Source organism: Suricata suricatta, chromosome 1 (assembly GCF_006229205.1).
Source record: "Suricata suricatta isolate VVHF042 chromosome 1, meerkat_22Aug2017_6uvM2_HiC, whole genome shotgun sequence".
Taxonomy (NCBI): domain Eukaryota; kingdom Metazoa; phylum Chordata; class Mammalia; order Carnivora; family Herpestidae; genus Suricata; species Suricata suricatta.
In genome coordinates, this window is record NC_043700.1 from 127810002 (window position 1) to 127815332 (window position 5331).

Here is a 5331-nt window from a genome sequence, read left to right on the forward strand (position 1 = left end):
TCTCTCTTCCCCTTCCCACCTCAAGCTCTGTCTCTCTCTGTTTCAAAAATAAATGAACATCGAAAAAATAAAAATAAAAAAATAATCACACAGATCAATGGAACAAAAAAAAGAACCCAAAATGGACCCACATAAATATGTTTAACTGATTTTTTACAAAGCTATGTAACAGCTCAATGAAGGGAGGATGGCCTTTCAACAAATGATTAGACATCCACAGGCAAAAATAATACATAAACCTTGATTTAAATCATACCTCATACAAAAATTAACTCAAAATGGATCATAGACTTAAATATAAAACCCAAAACTGAAAAACTTGCAGGAAAAAATATAAAGGAGAAATTCCTTGGAATCTAGAGCTAGGAAGAGTTCTTAGAATTAGCAACAAAAGCAAAAGCTACAAAAAGAAAAACTGATAAATTGGATCTCGTCAGAATTTAAAATGTTTCCCTGTGAAAGCCCATATGAGAAGGATATACAGATGGCAAAGGAGCACGAGAAACAGATGTTCAACCTCCCCTGCCATTAGAGAAATACAAACTGAGACCACAGTGTATTTTCAGTACACACCTATCAGAACGCTAAAATTAAAAAGTGACACCACCAAAGACTGGAAAGTTATGTTCAGAAACTGAGTCACTCATACATAGCTGGCAACATCTTAAAATGATACAGCCATTCTAGAAAACAGTTTGGCAGTTTCTTGTAAAACTAAACACTCAACTACTCTCCAACCCAAAGGTTGTATGCCTGGGTCTTTACCCGGAGAAGCGAAAATTTACATTTACACACAGACCTGTGTGTGAATGGACCCAGCAGCTCTAACCAAAACAGCCAAAGTCTGGCATCTGTCTAAATGTCCTTCAACCAGTGAAAGATTACCCAAATTGTGGTACATCCATAGCACGGGGTACTACAGCAATTAAAAAAAAAGGAACTATTTATACACACAACAACCTGGCTAAATCTCCAGAGAATTATACTGGGTGGGCAGGGGGGCAACTTCAAAATCAGACTATGATATGTATGGTTTCAACTACATAAAATTCTGGAAAAGGCAACACTATGGAGATGGTAAAAAAAAAAAAAAAAGAAACCTGTGGTTGTAGCATTGTGGGGAGGAAGGAATGCATAGGCAGAGCACAGAGGATTTTTAGGACAGTGAAACTATTTTGTGTGATACAGCAGTGGTAGATCATGTCATTATATGTTTGCGTAAACCCGTAGAATGTACACCAAAAGTGAACTGCATATAAAATACATAAACTATGGACCTTGGCTAATAGTGATGTGTCAATGCAGGTTCATCAATTGTAATATGTGCACCATTCTGGAGGGGGAGGCTATGCATGTGTTGGAGCAGGGGCACATGAAAACTCTCTGTACTTTCTGCTCCTTTGCTGTGAACCTAAACTGCTCTAAAATACAAAGTTTATTTTTTTAGGTTGATTTATTTATTTTGAGGGGAGGGATGGGGTAGAGAGAGACAGAGAGAGAATCTGAAGCAGACTCCATGCTGTCAGTGCAGTGTCTGACACAGGGTTAGATCCCACGAACCATAAGATCATGACCTGAGCCGAAATCAAGAGTAGGATACTCAACCAACTGAGCCACCCAGGTGCCCCCAAGTCTATTTTTTAAAAAAGGTTACCTCATGTATGATTCTATTTATGTAACTTTATTGAAATGGCAAAATATAGCATTAAGAAACAAGAAGGTAGGAAGGTAGGTGTGGTTATAAAAGGATAACACAATGGGGTGCCTAGGTGGCTCAGTCTGTTAAGCATCAGACTCTTGATCTCAGCTCAGGTCATGAGCAGTTCATGGGTTCAAGCCCCACATCGGGCTCTGCAATGAGAGCGCAAAGCCTGCTTGAGATTCTGTCTCTCCTTCTCTCTGCCCCTCTCTCACAAATGCACGTGCTCTCAAAATAAATAAACTTTAAAAAATAAATAAATAAAATTAAAATAAAATAAAAGGATAACACGAGACCCTTCTGGTATTGGACCTGTTCAGTATCTTAACTGTGGTAGTAGATACATAAACCTAAAAAATGATAAAAGTGCATAGAATGTAATACACACACACACAATATACAGATGCACACACATGTGTGAGGACAAGTAAAACTGGGGAAATATGAATAAGAGTGTTGGGATGCATCCATGCCAATACCCTAGTTGTTATTACAATATAGTTGTTACCATTGGGGGAAACTGAGCAAAAGGTCCAAGAGATCAACCTGTATTATATGTTACAACTATATGTGAATTACAATTATTTCAATTTCAAAACTGAACTTCCTCTCCAGCAGGTTTTAATGATGCTATAGAAACTTGCCATAGCCTTTTAAATTTTGCTGTTTATAACCAATGTTCACTCTTCAGCTAAGGTCATTAGCAAATGGACACAACATGCTTCCTCTCTTTAAGCTGGGGCACCTGGGTGGCTCAGTCAGCTGAGCAACCAACTTCATCTCACAGTTCATGGGTTCAAGCCCCGCACTGGGCTATGTGTTGACAGCTCAGAGCCTGGGGCCTGCTTTGAATTCTGTGTCTCCCTCTCTCTCTGTTCCTCGGTACTCTGTCTCCCTCTCTTTCAAAAATAAATAAAGTGGGGCACCTGAATGGCTCAGTTGATTAAACATCCGACTTTGGCTCAGGTCATGATCTCACAGTCTATGGGTTCGAGCCCCATGTCAGGCTCTATGCTGATAGCTCAGAGCCTGGAGCCTGCTTCAGATTCTGTGTCTCGCTTTCTCCCTGCCTATCCCCCACTCATGCTCTGTTTCTGTCTGTCTCAATAATAAACATAAAAATTTTTTAAATAAAGATTTTAAAAATAATAATAATTAAGAAACTGAAAGCTATTCCAGCCTTAGAAATTTCCTGGTGTATTAGCATTTAGGGCTTGCCTCATCTTGCCTGTGAGGTTGTGCAGCCCTGCCATCCAGAGATTAAAGGAACCACAGTCCACATAGCCAGGGCCTGACAGTGCTTGGTAGCTCACAGGCTTTGTTGAAGTCACCGAGACATGTGTGAAAATGATCTGCTCAACTGGGTTAAAACAGCAACTTACTGGCCAGGGGGAAAGAAATTCATGCCATGGAATATGGCATAATGGAATTTATGCCATGGAATATGGTTGCCAGCCACCAACAAAAATACGACATACAGCAGAGGGTGAGGAGAATCAGAAAGCTCATAAAGAGAATTTCTTTCTCCTCAGCAACCGTAAGTGTACACTTCCAAAATAAAGAGAATCAGGGTCACCTGGGTGGCTCAGTCAGTTGAGCATCTGACTCTTGATTTAAGCTGGTCTCCCAGCTTCTATTTAAGTAGTTCATTTCCAGGCTTCTCATATGTCTAAATTTTTCAGACAAACTTGGGAAAAGGGGTGGAGGAGAAAACATAGAAATGCATTAGCATTCAGAACTGAGAAGCAAGTCCCTCAGGAAAGTTGTCCAAAGAATATAAACCACTTGGCTAAAAAACCTTAGTCACCAGCAAAGAGAAAGCAAAGTGTTTATCATAAGCCATCTATCCCGACCCATTGACTCAATCTAGTTAGGTGTAAATCATTATATATATGTGATCTTTTCACTGAAACCTAAAGGCACCGAGACAGCACCAGCTTGGTATCAGCATGACAAACAAAACTCAACTAGGGAGAGAGATGCCCTCTCACCTCTGCGGGGAGGGGGCTGAGTGTGGCTGAGGGCCCATGTCCCTCTGAAGGTTCCATCCACATAGCAGGGTCCCACCAGAAGCACTTAGGAAAAGCCTTTACCTAGCAGCTAAAAAGACATATTTGTGAAAGCACAGGAGTCATCCCTATAGATGGCCAGAAATGTACAGAAAAGATACAGGGCCTAATGGAAATAATGAAATAATAGATAGTAAAAAACCAAGGAAGATAAACACATAATTTACTATAGTTAATGTAAGTACATTTTAAAGCTTAAACTGATATAGCTCAGGGAAATCCAAGTTTCATGTACATACAGTTTACTTTCACTTAAGAAAGTACTCAGAATAAATCGACCTCCAGCCTCCTCCCAAACCTACCTGAGTAATCCCTATGGATGTCTTTTTATTTTTTTTATATAGTGAGTGAAATATAGCTTTCACCAATGACAGCTTTTTATGCCAACATGTAAATACTTGTAAATAAAAACTATAAAATATAATTTCATGTATACAGCAATTGATTGTCAGCAATGAATTAAATGCAGCATATAACATACTATCAACTTCCCAATAGATGTGATCTTTTACCTCTGAGCAAACTATCTATAACATACACTCCAATATGTAAAAATAAATTTCTTCATGAAAGAACCTCCAGGTCTTACTTGCAACAGCTTCCAACTTGTCCTGTGATTTTACCTAAGTACCTAATAAATTCCTTCTTCCTAAATGGGAAATTCCATGGCCACCTTTGGTCATCATTTCCACATCTGAATTGCACTCTCTCAATAATATTCTTTAAACGTCAGTCCCTTCTTTGTTCTATTTTATGCCCTCTTGCTTTTGAACTATTGTATCCTTGAAGGGTTTTCCTTTATATACCTTTTCTATCTTCCAAACTTTATCTGCATTCGTCATGTTCACCTTTCATTTCCCTCTCAAGAATGAGCACTGACCTCATTTTTTTGGTCTCCACAAGGATCTATGACCTGAAGATCTTTTATCATCATAGCTGTCTTTATTGATGCTTCATTATCATTCCTGTCATATAAGGTTCAGAATCATGCACCAAGTGGGTGGATTCCCAGTTCTTTGAAATGCTGTTATAATGATGTGAACCTGAGTTCCATTAGCCTTCCTGATTATTAAAAGGCTCCTGCTCTCATTTTGTTTCTTCTCACCTATAAATGTTGTTACTAATACATACACCCTTTAAAAATGTTATATGTATATATTTGCAGGCCTTGACCTAATTCTTCTCTCCATTTTTCTAAAATTTCCTATGTGGTTTCTAATATGACAGACAAGCTCTGTGCAGTGGCAGAATCAAAGCCAATGAGGTTTATCCGAGGCATAATTACTGCTAATTAAAAATGTTTCTAATATGACATACAACAAGTACAATGACAAACATTTTCTTTAGTACAAAAATCAATACAGTAATTATATTTTGCTAATTAAATCAATTTACATAAGTGTTTTATCTCACCAAAATACCACTTAATGGTTTTCTACATGGTATCTGTCACAAAAGGAAAGGAAGCTGGACAAAAGGAAATGAATGGAAAGAGTAGTATAGAATTATTCCTACTACTGGAAGAGGGACCCAAGAACCTATATTGCTGACTGTGTATTAGTT

The 5331-nt window shown here is 38.4% G+C and overlaps 1 pseudogene; it reads left to right on the forward strand.

Moving 5' to 3' along the window:
- Nucleotides 1-4998: 4998 nt before the first annotated feature.
- On the forward strand, nucleotides 4999-5081 carry LOC115302986 (annotated as a pseudogene).
- Nucleotides 5082-5331: the final 250 nt, after the last annotated feature.